The 16,810-nt window shown below is 49.6% G+C and overlaps 1 protein-coding gene across 1 annotated transcript in view; it reads left to right on the plus strand.

Moving 5' to 3' along the window:
- The first annotated feature begins 7,056 nt into the window (after window positions 1-7,056).
- The window catches only part of SLC38A3 (solute carrier family 38 member 3), a 342,163-nt gene continuing 332,409 nt past the window's right edge, over window positions 7,057-16,810 (plus strand). The window contains exon 1 of the mRNA XM_078661256.1: window positions 7,057-7,189. The gene's annotated coding sequence lies outside the window, so the exon portion shown is untranslated. The remainder of the gene's footprint in view (window positions 7,190-16,810) is intronic.

Consider the following 16,810-nt stretch of genomic DNA (forward strand, 5'->3'; position numbering starts at 1 on the left):
GCAGACCCCGGGGCATACCCCGCTCGGACCTCGTGCGTTTTCTTAGGAAGTACAGGAGAGGTATGTACCTTGCTTGGGGGGGCCGGTACGACGGTTGTACCTAGTTTTCAGCGACATTCTGTTCCTGTTCCCCATCTGTCCCGACCGTTCTTTTCTGCCTCCCACAGTTTCTACGTAGTCCTGGTGGGGAAAGCCTTTTTTGGGGTGGGGGGGTGCGATTGGTCCTGGGGTGGGGCATGCGTGTTTTGGACAAAATGCGGACATGGTGGCTCATGGTTATCTCTTTTGCAGGATACACTCGCAAACACCATGGAAAGTCAGGGGTCCCCATCGCTATTCACACAGACGTCCCAGGTTGATGACTCAGGGCTAGGACCTTCCCAGGACCCCCAGATGAAAGTTCTGTTGGATCTAATAAAGGCGAACGGGGTGGCGTGGGCCAGCGAACTCTTGCTGCCAAACGCCCAGTCTACCCACGGGCCGCCCCCCGCCCCACGGATTACGGAAATAGAGGTGGCTGAGGACTTGGCCACGGGGAGGCCTAAGCGCACTAAGAAACCAACGGTGAAGGACTTTCCCGCAGAACCCCCCAGTAAGACTAGGGCGGTGGACACTTTGAGGAATGTTATTGTGCACGCACCGGCATCCCCCCCGGCGGCGTCCCGGGTATGCCCCCCGTCACCGCCCCGCCCGATCGTTCCTAATGTGGAGTTTGCTACCCGAGAAGATTTGGGTAAGCTCTCGGACGCTACCCGGGAAGATTTGGGTAAGCTCTCGGACTCACTTGCCTCATTCATGTCTGAAATAAGAGCGGGTTTGTGCATTCCCCCGGTGCAATCCCCAATTCCTATGCACTCACTGATTGTGGCCCCATCAGTGGTGGTGCCATCCCTTCCAGCTGGGGAGGCAGACGTGGCAAGGGTGTGGGGTGGGCCTCCAGCTCAGGGTGGGGACATGGTCAGTCCTCTGTCAGAGGGGATTTCACGGCTTGACAGCTCACCGCCAATCATTGTGTCCACGGTGCTCCCTCCCCAAGTGTTGCCGGTGGCCCCAAGTGAGGCCCATGATGCCCTTTTGCCCGCAGTGGCACCTGCCCAGACTCCGGCTGTTGTTTCCGCCGCCCCCCCTCTGGGTGCACTCGGTATCCCTGCTTCCTCTTTGGCGCTGGGGGTTGCCCTGCCTGCGCCGTCAGTTCTGATGACCATGGCACCCATTCTGTCAGGAACATGTTCTTTAGCATGGCTGGTCCCACAGGTAGCTAAGGAAAGTATTTGGCGGAGAGAGTTCATAGACATTTTTTCACTGCTAATGCTGGGGGCGCAGGGGGCGGATGTGACTAGGATGGGTTCCAAGGATGAGGTGAAGAAAGCCCGTTTCCAGTCATGGCCAGAGAAAACGATAAAAAACTGGCGACAGGCTTTTGCCATCCTGGCTGCAGTGATTACAGAGCGCTTCCCCGAGCAGGCGCAAGGTCTATTTCAGTACAACAGCATCATAACGAATGAAGCGGAGGCAACCACTGGTTTGGGGTGGTACTCCTACGATTGTGAATTCCGCAAGAAAATGTCTGTCTGTCCTGATCTTGGGTGGGACCAGATTGAAGTTAGGTCTTGGCTTGTGTATATGGGTAAGGGTAAAACAGATGGTGGTGCTGATCGTGCTGTTCAATCCAAGAAGGCTGACAATGAGAAGTTCCCTCAGAAGAAAAGTAATTTTAGGCAGTCCTTTCGAGGGGGGCGTGGGGGGGGGAATTTCAACAGACAATATGCCAAGAAAAATGTCTTACACAATTGCAGATTGTTCAACGCAGGTAATTGCACTTGGGGCAAAGCATGCAGATTCTCCCATGCGTGCAACAAATGCGGTGGTTCACACCCAGAGTCTTCCTGCGAGAAGCGGCCTGCTCCTGCCAGCGCCGCCAATAAAGATAAATAATGACGCCACCCCCATTCCTGAGCCCAATGTCCTTTCAGCTGCGCCCCCCCCCTGTTTGGCTTTGTACTCCAGCCCCTCTACTCTAACAGGGAGTACTTCTCTGGTCTCGCCCTCCAAAGGCCCGTCTCCAGTCATCATTGCCAGCCTGTTGCCCCTCCTGCGAGCTTACCCTAATGCTAAGGATAGAGAGGTCCTGTCTTCGGGTTTCCTGGAGGGTTTCCAAATTCCATATCAGGGTCCTCGTGTTTGCAGGGATGCTGAGAACCAAAAATCTGTCAGGGAGCTCCCTGAGGTTGTGGACAAAAAGATTACCAAGGAGATGGCCTTGGGGAGGGTGGCTGGCCCCTTTCCTTCCCCCCCCCTCCCTGACTTTGTTGTGTCTCCCCTGGGTGTAGTCCCCAAGAAGGAACCTGGGGCTTACAGGTTGATACATAATTTGTCTTTTCCTGAGGGGGATTCTGTTAATTCATGGCTACCCGAAGAGGCTTGCTCTGTCTCCTATTGTTCACTTGATATGGCCATTGATTTAGTGAGGAGAGCGGGGGGGGGGGCTTGGCTTGCGAAGGCGGATATCGAGGCGGCTTTCCGCTTGCTACCTGTACACCCAGACAGCCAGCACTTGCTGGGTTTCAAGTGGAGAGGGGAGTTTTACTTCGACAGGTGCATGCCTATGGGCTGCGCTGTCTCGTGTGCCTTCTTCGAGGCCTTCAGCTCCTTCCTCCAGTGGGCTCTCACGGAGGAATACAAAGTGGCAGCAGTATCCCACTACCTGGATGACTTCCTTTTCATCTGGAGGGATGGCACGCAGGAGTGTCAGGAGGGCCTAGACTGTTTTATTGACCTAGCTAGCCGCTTAGGGGTCCCCTTGGCGCCAGGTAAAACCGAGGGCCCTGCTCAAATACTGACCTTCTTGGGGATTGAGCTGGACACAGTGGAGGGAGTGTCCCGTCTCCCTGCAGACAAGGTAGCTGGGCTGAAGAAGGATATCCATGACTTGTTGGGTAGGGATAAGGCTCCCCTGGGGGTCATCCAGAGTCTCCTAGGTAAGCTAAACTTTGCGGCCAGGGTCATCCCGGTGGGGAGAGTTTTTGCACGGCGACTCGCCAGGGCCACTGCTAAGGTCCACAGACAGCATCACTTTGTCAGATTGACCTCGGCGCTCAAAAAAGATCTGCGAATGTGGGATGACTTTCTCTCTGATTTTAATGGCACCGTGATATGGAGGTCCCCGTGGGTAGAGAGCCCCGAGTTGAACATGTTCACAGATGCCTCAGGTAGCGAGGGATTCGGTGTCATCCTGGGTGAGTTCTGGTGCGCGCAGGGATGGCCCAATGCCTGGCGCAGGCGTGGTATCACTACTAACATCACTGTCCTTGAACTCTTTCCCATCGTGATTTCTTTACATCTTTGGCCTGATACCCTGTCCAACAGGAAGGTCTTGTTCTGGTCAGACAACATGGCTGTAGTTCAGGCAATCAATGGTCTTTCTGCCAATTGTCCGTTAGTACTGTCTTTGCTCCGGGAACTGGCCAGCAGGTGCTTGCGTTGCAATGTTGAGTTTAGAGCTAGACACATTGCGGGGGTCTCTAATGTGGCAGCTGACGCTCTTTCTCGTTTACAGCTGGACCGTTTTCGGGCGGCATGCCCCCAGGCGAGAGAGGAGATGACCCCCTTCGCACCTTGGCTCTGGCACATCTTGGAGTGGAGCAGGAACTGAGAGAATTAGGAGAGAAATCATTAGCGCTGGGTACAAGGAAACGCTATGCGAGCCAACGCGCTACCTTTCACAAGGTTATCTCTGACTTGGGCTTACAAGCGTTGGCGCTAGAGGGGAGAGTGCAGGCTTTCGTGGTGTGGGCTAGGAAACAGAATAAGTCACACTCCTGGGTTTGCGGCCACCTGGCGGCCATCAGTCATGAAGCTAGGTTGAGTGGGAGGAGTGATCCAGCTAAATCCTTTGCGTTGAGGGCCGCTCTGAAAGGCTGGGCGCGAGAGGACCCACGGGCACCGGACGACAGGTCCCCAATTGACTTCCCATCTTTACAGGCTATGTTAAAAGTGTTGCGTGCTGTTGTCTACTCCCAGTATGAGGCAGCCTTGTTTGCGGCGGCCTTTTGCCTTGCTTTTTTCGGGGCCTTCCGTAGCTGCGAGCTTGTGGCCCGCTCTAAGTCCGATGTCTCTGGAGACGCGTTGGGAGTGGGGGATATTGCCTTTGGGGATGGGTTGTCCATTACGCTCAGGCGGTCCAAGACTGATCAGGTTGGTAGGGGTACTGTTATCAGACTTTCTCCCCTAGGGGATCCTGGTTGCTGCCCGGTATTCGTTCTCCGGGCATTCCTGGCCTTGCGCCCTGAGGGACCTGGGTACCTACTTGTCCATGCTGACCGCACCCCTTTGACTAGGTACCAGATGGACAAAATAATGCTCGCCTGCCTGGACAGGGCGGGTTTGCTAGTACAGGGGAAGAAGTTCTCGAGCCATTCTTTCCGCATAGGGGCGGCCACTTCAGCATTTCGTGCAGGGATGCAACCAGTTCAGGTTCAGTCTGTGGGACGCTGGGAATCATCCTGCTTTAAACGGTACATTAGGCCTTGATCCCTGAAAAGAATGCATACGTTTGTTTTGTTTGCTGTGTTTTTTGCATTCTTTGATGTTCTTGTGACAGTTGGCCTTGATTTCTGCATACGAATGTATATTTGGTTTTGTTTGCTGTGTTTGTGGCATACTCTGTTTTCTTGTGATTTTTTCAATAAAGACCCTTGAACATATTGCGTCTTTCCTTGACAGGTTCTCGAGTGTGGGTCATTGGGCATTCCATGGTCGACAGATTGGCCCGCTGGGCAGAGGTCAGACAGTGGACCAGCTCCTTCTCAAGTATTGATTGTGTGTGGTGGGGTTTCCCTGGCATGCGTTGGCATAGCCTCCTTTTCCGACTTAGGGAGGCCCTCGCTCGGGGTGGCCCCCCCCCCCTCCACTTGATTATCCACCTGGGAGGCAATGACATTACATACTTGGGGAGGTCAACCCTGCTTCAAAAAATGAAGACCGACTTGGGGATTATCAGTGGCCTCTTGCGGGGTAGCGAGGTCTGGTGGTCCGAAATTGTCCCCAGGAGATCTTGGCGGGGGGCTTTGTCTTGCGAGGCTATAGAGAGGTCTAGGAGGAGGATCAACGCTGCCATGAAAAAGTTCACCCAGCGCAGAGGTCTGGGCTTTATCAGACATGAAATGCTTCAGGACAAAGTTAAAGGTTATTTTGAGGAGGATGGTGTACACCTCACGCCTGTGGGCTTAGACCTTTTTCTGCTGGATTTGAAGGAAGCACTCATGAGCAAAGGTTGCAGGTAATTCTGGTAGCAAGGGTGGGGGGGGCCTGTGCGGCAGCGGGTACCACCGCACAGGCTGTGGCGGAATTACTGGGTGATCCGTAAGAAGAGAGGTGCAAACGAACGATGTACTTCAGCGGGCACATAGGGGTGCCAGAGCCTAACCTGTAACCTCAGGGGAGGTGCAGGAATTCGTGTCGGCGCCCCAGTAGTCCTTCGGGCGGTTGTGGGCCTGTGCAACCGGGGGTTTGCCTAGTCACGCCCCGCATGGGGTGTGTCTGTAGTTATATTTTATTTGTACAGCAGTTGGGTGGTTCGCCACTGTGCTGTTTGGCTCAACAGGCGGGCAGGTGGCGAGAATGCAGCCTGCCCAGGATCGCCCGTAATGTTACCCACCATCATTACATATGTTGTATGTAATAAAACCTGCAGCAATTTTTTCCCAAACTAATAATATCTCTGTGTATTATTTTGCGCATTTGGGGTATGTGCTGGGGCGGGGTGTTATTGGTGGCCCTGAGGTGACTATGCGCTTGCCCGAGGCTACGCAGTGGCCATTGAGAGGGCGGGCCATTAGTCAGTGAGGGCTGTCCCGCCCCCATAAACAGAACCGGATGTTCAGTCTCCTCCTTCCTGTGGGGAGGAGGTGGCTGCTAGACATCCACGTCCGGGGCAGCGGGGAGGGGCCTCCCAGGGTACTTAGGTCCCTGCACCTCCTGGGAGGGCCTCTTTGCCGCCCGGACGCCGTCGTGTACAGCAGGACACTCTTTTCCCTCCCTTTCCTCTATCCCAGAGTGCCTGGAGGTGGGGATTTGTGGAGGTTTTTAATGTGTTCTTTATCGTTGCAGGAGGAGTTAAGCGGAATTACTGGGCGATCCGTAAGAAGAGAGGTGCAAACGAACGATGTACTTCAGCGGGCACATAGGGGTGCCAGAGCCTAACCTGTAACCTCAGGGGAGGTGCAGGAATTCGTGTCGGCGCCCCAGTAGTCCTTCGGGCGGTTGTGGGCCTGTGCAACCGGGGGTTTGCCTAGTCACGCCCCGCATGGGGTGTGTCTGTAGTTATATTTTATTTGTACAGCAGTTGGGTGGTTCGCCACTGTGCTGTTTGGCTCAACAGGCGGGCAGGTGGCGAGAATGCAGCCTGCCCAGGATCGCCCGTAATGTTACCCACCTTCATTACATATGTTGTATGTAATAAAACCTGCAGCAATTTTTTCCCAAACTAATAATATCCCTGTGTATTATTTTGCGCATTTGGGGTATGTGCTGGGGCGGGGTGTTATTGGTGGCCCTGAGGTGACTATGTTCTTGTGTTTGAGTGTCTGCCATTTATTGCAGTATTATACCTCTACGTATACTTTGTACGCCTTTGTAACTTGCACACGGCATTTTTTTCCTCCTGTAATGTACCGTTTGCTACCTCTTGTATTTTGTTTGCTCACAATTGTCAGTGTTACCTCATGTAACTTAACGTTTGCTTTTGTAATTTGTTCACTGGTAATTTTCTCCTCATGTATCATTAACGTTCCTATTGTGAAGCGCTCTGACACCTTCGGGTAAAGAAGTCCGCGCTATATAAAAACGCATAAATAAATAAATGAATCAGTCACACGCCTCCCCGCGCCCTGCTTTCTTCTGTTTGGATCAGGCCTCTTTACCCATCACCCCCCTCCTGCCCTCCGTGCCACAGTACCTTCTCTGACCCCCTCCTCTGCTCCTGGAGGGGGAGGGGCGCTGCCTGCCGCCACACGCCGCGCGGGGCGGGGAGGGGCGGGCCCAGGCTCCTCGAAGCCTCACCTCCCTGCGCATGTATGAGCACCAGAGCTGCAGGAATAGCACACAGTGCCCGCCCGCCTCACAGCTCTGCCGGATGAACACACCGGGCTCACTGAAGGGCTGAGACAAAGAGGCTGCAGAGAGCCGGCATGTAAGTAGCCCATTCACGGCTTTGGCTGCGCCTCTGCGCTGGGTTCAAAAGCTGTCTGTGCAGGCCCCTCACCTAACAGATCGCTGGGTAGAAAGTTTGGAAGTTTACGCCAAGTTGATTGCATCTGAGCCGTGTTTAATGGCGAGGGCTATACCGCCGTCGACCCATTCATCTATCCATCCATCCTTCTTGCCTACCAGCCCGTCTACCTATAATCTACCCACCACTCTCCATCTGTTGTGAACTTGTCCCACTGATTGTTTATACCGTGCTAGCTATATGTATACAGCTCACACGCACTGGGAGAATGCATCTTGGCGCTATGCTCTTTATATATTAAGCAACCCCTTTTCAAACCCCGACATTGCATGACACATGTGATCCGCGTTTTGGTGCAATAGACGCTTTTCTGTGTATAAACATTCTGTGCCTATGCCTTTGTATATATCATTTCAGTCTGTACATCTGCCTTACTGCCCAGCCACGTCAATCTGGCTAGTTTATTTCTGCCCCTCTCTAACTGTGCAACAACCTTACAGTCTGTTCTGTATCGACCCACCTGTCTCTATGCTAGGTTAACGATACCTGTTGAAACTCAAGTCCACAGTTCTGAAAGGCTTCTTGGCGCTATCATAAGCAGAACGCGGGGCTCGTCGGAGTGGACTTCTGAGGTGCTGTAGCGCCTCCGATACCCCTAGATCCTCAGACTCCCACTCCATTACCAGCCACGCTCTCCGAGTGGACAGATTTATAGCGCCTTGGCCCATTTTTGTCGTGGGTTCCGGCGTCCTCACACGTTTCACATCTATAAACTTCCAATGCTGAAGTTCACGTGTCTGCCGAATACCCTACCTTCCAAGAAGTTCTCGCGTTCTAAAATGGGTACTTTTGAGATGTAGTGAATTAATATGTAGCGCTACTTCGGTCAGAATGGTAATAATTGCTTGGCGCTATATCTCAGAACTTTCCAACCAATACGTTCTTTTCCCCTTTAATGTTTCCGCCCTGAAACCAAACCTGTCAGGGGCTAACCCTATTTTAAGCCAAAGAAGGTGTTCCTATTTTTAACGTTTAAACTGTAGAAAGGCGTACGTTATGCTCGTTTAATATATGTATTTATGTGGGGACGTAAGGCTAGATTCACCGCCCTGGAGAACAGCACAAACGAGGCAGACCATGTTTAAATATATTCGCGATGACAGTGGAGACCTCCAGGGAAGGTCTGAACCGGAGACAGCATCTCAGCCGACCCCGGAGAAGCGAGGATGAGGCGGACAGCTGCCCGAGCCCCCAGCCATGTGCTCGGCTCCCCGCTTCGTTTCCACTGGAAAGGGGGCTGCTACAACCCCCCTCCCTGCCCTGCTCACATGTCTCTTCCTCATCCCAGTAGAGGGTTTGTGGGGGAGGGAGAGCCGTGCGCCTTAATCCGAACCCCTGCGCTGTTTTTTTTTAATCATGTGTGTACTCGTTTTGACGGTGAAGTAGTTGTTTAGTAATCTCATAATCCCGACAAAATTGAACAGTGTAAATCTTGGGAACGCGCTTCCCACCTGAGAAGGCCTACATCATTGTGATTTAGAGCTCACAGTGGCACAAGCACGTATGCAGAACTTCCAAGGTGGATTCCGACCGAGGTATATGTCTTAACTATTCAACCATTCAGCCTTCCGACTCGCACACCCACCTTTTCATCTATCCGCATGCTTATCTGTGTATGCATCGACCTATTCATCCGTCCGTCCATACATCCTGCAGTTAATACATCAATGTGTCTTCCATCCATTCACCACCTATATTTTAATTTCTCCATCTGTCTTGCCAACAATTTATCAATTTATTAATCTATCCATTCACTTGTCCAACAGATTATTTGTGAATACATCTTTCAGATAGTCATCCATTTCACCCAATGTTTTATCGCTCTACCTGTCTGTCAACCTATACACCCATCTAAAATCATTCACTCACTCACCTTCTTCACCTATTTATCACTCAATGCATCATTCATTCACCAGCACCTACCTATTCATATGTCCATCTGCCCATCCGCTATACCTTGAGATCAGCGTGTAAATCCACCCTTCCACCTGGCCTGCCTGTCCAAGTGTCCACCCAAGCATCTTTCACCTATTCACCCTCTATCTAATATCAAACCCCCAACTCCCATGCCACAGGACTCTCTGTACCTGGCCCTGCAACAAGTCTCCCTGAAGAGAACCTTCCCCTTTCTGGTCCAGCAAGCGTTAACTCAATTAGGTGGCTTTATGGGAGAGTTTAGTTACATTACACAGGGACACATTCTGTATTTAAGGCACAGGGTGATTAAGTGATTTACCAAGAATCACAGGATGTTGAACAGTCGCTGAGATTCGAACACAGTCCCCCAGTTCCAAGTTGGCAGATCTGGACACAATATCAAATGCCTTTTTTAATTAAAACGCATTCCACCAATGCCCCAGGTGCCTTTTACTTTCAAAATGGCGACCAAGGCGCTGGGAAGGATAGAGCGCTTTGCTCCAGACCACACAGTTCCGTTGCTTGAGAAAGAAACACAGGATTATAGCCTGGGCCTGCCATGTCCTATTTATGTTTCAAGATCCTTACCAGAAAATCCATAATCGGTAGATTTTAGCAAACAAATGCTTCCAGCTCAAACAGATCAAAAGTTACTAAAAGTGGAACTGCACATGTTACTGTGGAGTGAATAGCTCTTTGCCAAGACTGACTGTTCACCTTCCAGTTGCTTGTTGGTGTGCTTAGGTTTAAACTTGTAAAGGTAAATCCTTTGGCCATACTCAGTACTTTAAATGGAGATTAAGGAGTGCAGGTACTCACTATTTAGAGTATCTAATCTGTTTGCTCCTGGGAAGTCCCCCTACGCTCCCAATAAATGTACTGCAGCAGTGAGGTGAAGTGCCGGTACTCTCCCTTTCAAAGTAAAGAAGTGCAGGTACTCAGTACCGAACAGTATCTGCCTATTTAAAGCACTTTATACTATGTTAACATGAGTAAAACAACACTATAATTGAGTATTACTGTTTTGTCTTCTCTTGCTGCATAATATAGGCAACTCTGCTACATAAATTGGTCTTCCCCTTTCGCATAATTCCAATAAACTGCTTATAGGCATTCTTTCTGGCAGTTGCAGCAGTGAGGCGCAGGACTGGATGGGCAAGGAACCAGTGCTGTTATTTATTTATTTTGTAGGGTTTATATAGCTCTGGCTAGACCCAGGGGTATCAGAGCGCTTAACAGGAGTGTGAGGAGGTTATCTTGACCAATGACAGCGAGGTGGCTGTTTGGGCCAAATTTAACTTTCACACCTTTGCTTTTTCCATACCTTGGTGAGCTGAGGCACATGGTTGATTGTTGCGATTGAAGCAGCCACTGAGAATGAAGTTTGCAGATTTTTCCTCACCCTGTTTTTGCGAAAGAAGCTTGCACTGCTGCTGCCTGCTGAGGGATGCTTTCTTTGCCGTTCCTGTTCTGTAGAGGAGAGCTTGCATTGATGCACTATGTGATCTACATGTCGTGTATCAGAGGCACGTGCACAGATACTGCCTGTTTCAGCTGTGAGTGTTAAACATGGACAACTGCTTCCGGTGCATGTTTGTTTTACTAGGAAATGGAGCTAGTATTGCTGCTGTATTTTGCCACACATGCCCTAGGGATGAAAGATTGCACTGATGTTGAATGTACTGCACCTGTGAGGGGAAGCCTGCACTGGTGATGCCCACCATGTCCTCCTTCTGTGTCTGTAGGAAGTTTGCAGCGTTGTTAGCTTGATTTTTTTGTGTGTGTGCAGATTTATATAGCGCAAACTCGACCCGAAGGTATCAGAGCGCTTTACATGAGCACCAGTTGCATTGCAGATTCGCACATTCATTTTTAGGAACGGGGAGATTAAGTGGTTTGCCCAGAATCACAGGATGCTTGAGCCTCCCGTCAGACTCAAACCCGGTTCCCCACCTTCAAAGTTGGCCGCTCTAGCCGTTAAGCTACATGGATATCTTCTGTATGCTAGAAACGTTTGTGGCTAGTGCGCCTGCGAAGCTTGAGCACCTGTTTGTATATGAAGGACATTTGCAATGTTGTCTGCTTCATACCTGTCCTGTGCCCCAAAGAAGCTTGTGTTATGCCCCAAATATTAAAGAAGCTTGCAATGCTTCTGCCTGTGATGTACCTGATGTGTGAATGAGAGACACTTTCAATGCTCTTCTTTAAGATGGACCTGTTCTTTGTGTGAGGGAAGCTTGCACTGTGGATATCTGTGTGGCTCTTGTGTTCTGTGCATGAAAGCGGGAATACCACTGCCTGCACTGTGCTGATGTCTATGAGGGAAGCCTGTACTGCTGATGTCCATGCAACGCTTGTTCTGTGTGCGAGAGAAGCTTTCACTGTTGGTGTCTGTGCTGAATGAGCTAGGTGTATCCGAGAAAGAGTAAGTGGCTGCCCATTGTACCTGTTTGTGAGTGAGGAATGCTTGCACCACCGCTGCCCCAGCTGTACTTCTTGCGTGTGTGTGTATGAAGCTTGCAGCGCAGTTGCCTTTAATGTACTCGCTCGGCCCCAGGGAAAGTTGCAAGAGCGCGTCTGGGCCAGTGCCCGATCCGGGTCTGAAATGCCTTTTTAATGATGTTTGCTTGCAGTTCTGTGCCTGTTCTATCTGTAAGAAGTTCATTAAACCCGATGCAGCATGATCTTTACTAACCTCTAAGTGAGGAAAGCAGACAATGCTCTGGTTGTGCATAATCTGTGTGCAGGTGAAGCTTGCACTGCTTGCCTGTGCGGTACGTGTTCTCTGTGTGGAGGAGCAGGCTGTGCTGAATCTACAGCTGTTTGTGAATGAAGCTTGCACAGCTGCTGCCTGTGCTCTGCGTGGAGGAACTGGCAGTGCTGCATCTAAAGCTGTTTTTGAGTGAAGCTTGCACTGCTGCTGCCTGAGCTGTACTTGTTCTCTGCGTGGAGGAGCAGGCAGTGCTACACCGGAAGCTGTTTTTGAGTGAAGCTTGCACGGCTGCTGCCTGTGCTGTACTTGTTCTCTGAGCGAAGTAGCAAACAGTGTTAATTAGAAAGCTGTTTATGAGTGAAGCTTGCACTGCTGCTGCCTGTGCTGTACTTGTTCTCTGTGTGGAGGAGCTCGCTGTGCTGAATCTAAACCTGCACCTGTTCTGTTTATGAGTGAAGCTTGCATGGCTGCTGTACTTGTTCTTTATTTGGGGGAGCTTGCTGTGTTAAATCTAAAGCTGTAAAAGTTCTGTTTAAGAGTGAAGCTTCCACTGCTGCTGCCTGTGTTCTGTTTGGGGGAGCTCGCTGTGTTAAATCTAAAGCTGTAAAAGTTCTGTTTGAGAGTGAAGCTTGCACTGCTGCTGCCTGTGCTCTGTTTGGGGGAGATCACTGTGCTGAATCTAAAGCTGTAAAAGTTCTGTTTATGAGTGAAGCTTGCACTGCTGCTGCCTGTGCTCTGTTTGGGGGAGCTCGCTGTGCTGAATCTAGAGGCGTAACAGTTCTGTTTTTGTGTGGGGCTTGGACTGCAGCTCCCTGTGCTGGACCTGGTATTATGCGTGTGAGTGAGCTCATAGTTTGGCTGTTGAAGCTGTTCTGTTTATAAGTGAAGCTTAAACTGCTGCTGTTGATGAGTGAAGCTTACATTGGAGTGGAGAAGTGTGGCTGAGTGGAGAAGTGTGGCTCAACGGTTAGAGGCGGCAGACCCGGAGGCTGAGGTCGGCCTGGGACCAGGGTTCAATTCCCGACGCGGCCGGGTGCAGGACCAATGTTAGTGGGCCCGATAAATCTCGCCTCGTGCCACTCTAACCATGGGGTCCCACGCTGCAACTCTGGGCAATAGCTTGCTTAATCTCCACTCCGGCCCCATCACCTCCGGGGATGCCTGGCTTCACCTTGGAGATGCCCAGTAAAGGGACCATCTCACAGGGAAAGCCAGGACGGGGTCCCCAGTGGTACAGCGCTGGGACGCTCCAGGGTAACCACGCGCTTTACAAATCCAACATTCATTCATTCATTCATTCATTGCTCTTATGAGCAGAACTTACGCATCTGCTAAAGGTGTACCATTTCTGTTTGAGTGGAGTGCGCATGGCTGCTGCCTGTGCTGTACTTGTTCTCTGCGTGGGGGAGCTTGCAGTGCTGAATTTAAAATGGTACCTGTTCTGTTTATGAGTGAAGCTTGCACTGCTCTGCCTGAAGCTGTACCTTTTCTGTTTGAGGAGAATTAGAATTACTTCTGTCAGAGCCAAATCTGTTAGGTGTGTGAGGAAGCTTGCTCTAGTGCCGTTAAAACTATTCCTGTTCTATTTATGAGTGGAGCATGTACTCCTGTTGCATGTACTCCTGGTTTCGGTTTGTACTATGCCTATGTGTGTAAGGGTGAATCTTGTGTGTGGCTCCTAAAGTTGCAACAGTTCTGTGAGTTGTACGGCATTACAACGCGGGCTTTTACCCCACATGCCATTACACGCAGTTTTTACAACGCAAGTCGTTACAATGACTTGCGTTGGGGGGCGCTGGATAGTGGAATAGGTTAATTTGCTATTCCAACTCCAGCCCACGTTGACAGTAGGGAAGGTGTTGGATAGAAAATTAAACTATTCCCTATCCTACAGCGGCCTCCAGCGCAAGTCGTTAGCGTTGTAATAGCAACGTTGTAATAGCAGTGCGGGGTAATGCCCGCGTTGTTATGGATGTTTCCCGTTCTGGGTGGGAAGGAAGCTTGCACTGCTGCTTTTAAAGCTGCACGTTTATTTGTCCTAAAGAAGTATGAGCAAACATTGCCACTATGCAAATGCATGAACTACTGGTTTGTTAATGTTTATTTCCTCATGAGATCCGTACGTGTCCGTACGTGTCTTTTTATGCGACTGGATATATATTCCATCCTCCTGCTTATTTTGACCTTCTGCTCTCACAACACAAACTCTGCATTGATTTATGGCTCTCTCCCCACCCCTCTGCTTTTCATGGAAAGTGGATTCTCCCAACTCGCATACACAGTTACCACTGACTGGAACTCTTCAAGGGAAAGCCAAAGTTTAGCCGCCAATGACAATTTGTCCAGAAGTGAAATATTTTTTAAGCACCGCTAAGAGGTTACAACTGTTTGCTGTTTGCATTTAACACTTATCTTAGTAGCTTTTTTGGAAGATGTCCCTGGACCTCTGAGACGGACCACCTTCCTTACCATATTTCTGTTAAAATTGAACGAGGTGCATCATTTTCACTGTCATGATTAAGACTCCAATGAAGTCTATCTACCAAGGGGTTGAAACATCAAACATGTTATCACCTAGACTGCTTTTTAGGTTGAAGCCTGGCAGACAGCATAGGTGTCTGGTTCCCAAAAGACTTCTTGGAGACATTCTGAAAACACTCCCCTGGGAATGGATTCTGCCCACTACTTACCCTTGGCTTTGTGGTTTGTAACTCATATTTGCTTGCTCTCTATTTTCCGACTTTATTTGTTTTAGGCTGTTTAGCATGTCTTTGTCTCTCCTGTGGAGCATAGTCTATTTAAGGTATTTTGCCATGAATGCTTGTTTTCTGTAAAGAGGCCTTTACATTTAGTTCTTATCTTGTCACATTTGCTATGCACTCAAAGCAGAGATCAGATGTCAGGCACTGCCCTCTGAGGGAGCGTTGTGTATTTTTCTTTCTCCGACTTCAGTCTTGCTGGATACTGAGGGTGGAAAAGTATTTTCTAGCACACAACATTTAAATGTCTGTAAATGAACTGTGCAAATATTTCAGAATATATCAGAATTAGGAAAGCACAAATGAAACACGTTTTTTTGTAATCCTGAAGTGTGGTGGAAACAAATATTTGAATATGATCCAAACATATCAATACACTGGGTGATGACATTTCTACACATTATTGTTGTGCAATGTACACTTCTATCTAAATATATGTGCAAATGTAAAGGTCATTTATTTGAAAATGTGTTGTCTGTAATAGCAGTGTGCTACCACAACATGCATAATCTACTTTACACAACTCCACTCTACGCACTGCACTCTACTCCACTCTACTCCACTCCACTGTACTCCACTCTACGCCACTCCACTCCACTTTACACCACTCAACTCTCTGACACTGTACTCTACTCCATGCTATGACACTCCACTCTATGACACTTTACTTTATGCTACTCCACTCTATGGCGCTCCACTGTACAACATGCCGCTCTACGCACGTCCTCTCTACATCCCTCAACCCTTTTATACTCTACTCTACTCCACTCTATACCACTGCACCCTATGACACTCTACTCAATTCTATGCCACTCCACTCTAAGCCACTTCACTTCAGGTCACTGTACTGCACTCTACGCCACACCACTCTATGATTCTTATCCTCTCTATTTCACTCCACAACCCTCCACTCTACTCCACTCTGTCACACTCCACACCACTCAACTCTACTTTACTCCACTCCACACCACTCTACTCTATGACACTTTACTCCACTCTACGCCTCTGCACTCTATGACCCTCCACTCTTCGACCCTCCACTCTGCGACCCTCCACTCTACGACCCGCCTCTCCACTCTACAACACCCTATGACTCTCTACAACCCTCCACTCTATGACACTTGACTCCATTCCATGACACTCTACTCTACTAGTTCCCTCTATGCCACTCCACGCCACTTTACTCAACACTACGACATTCTACAACACTCCACTCTACGTCACTCCACCATCAATACTATAATTTAGCATAAAAACATTTTTCATCATATGGATTTGGACTCACTGTCTGTTACTGGAAGTAATCAATGGAGAGGATGTACCCACACTCTTCACAAACTGATAATTGGTGTATTTAAATGAATTCATATGAACCATGGTACTTATATACTGATTGTGTTACCTGATGCTAAGGAATACAAGGTTCCCTCATGATTTCGTACTCTCCTCGCAAATGTGCCTGGTGCCCCAGACATGACGTGATTGCCAGAGCTGCTGACTTCTGAGCTGGGGATCCCGGTTTGAGTCTCAGTGTCATCTCAACATCCTGTGATTCTCGACAAATCAATGAATCTCTCCGTGCCTATGAACAGCGCCCAGAGACTCTCATTGGAGATTAGCTTTGCCCTACAACTCCAAGTATTATTATTATCACTAGAGTCCTGGTGGACTGGGTATCCTCACACCCATCTTTTATGAGTAAGCTAAAAGTCCCCTAAACACAGCAGGCACAATATCTCAGAATGAGCAATATCTCATTTAGGCATATTTTAAGTGCCTATGCTAAACAGAAGGTGGGCCAGTGGGATAGTAGATATTAAACTCAAAACGTACTGAGGCGGTGCAGCAGAAGATGAGTGTGAGTCAGGAGGAGCAGGCCTTGCTGTGTAAAGTCAGATTTACCAAGGCAGTTCTGGTAGACATGGCAGGTACAGTCTTCCACAGGCAGGGATGTTGCACTGGGGAGACAGTAGCACTTTGTCTTTGTAAAAGGAGCACATGTGTTGGCAGGTGTTTTGCCTCTGCCTGCCCAGGTCAACGCGCTGGTGGTTTTTAACCCTGGAGCCCTCTCTGTGGCAGGTCCATGCAGATTTCACATGCTGCACAGTGGGTTCCGTCCATCTCTGCACTGTG

This window comes from Lissotriton helveticus, chromosome 9 (genome assembly GCF_964261635.1).
Source record: "Lissotriton helveticus chromosome 9, aLisHel1.1, whole genome shotgun sequence".
Taxonomy (NCBI): domain Eukaryota; kingdom Metazoa; phylum Chordata; class Amphibia; order Caudata; family Salamandridae; genus Lissotriton; species Lissotriton helveticus.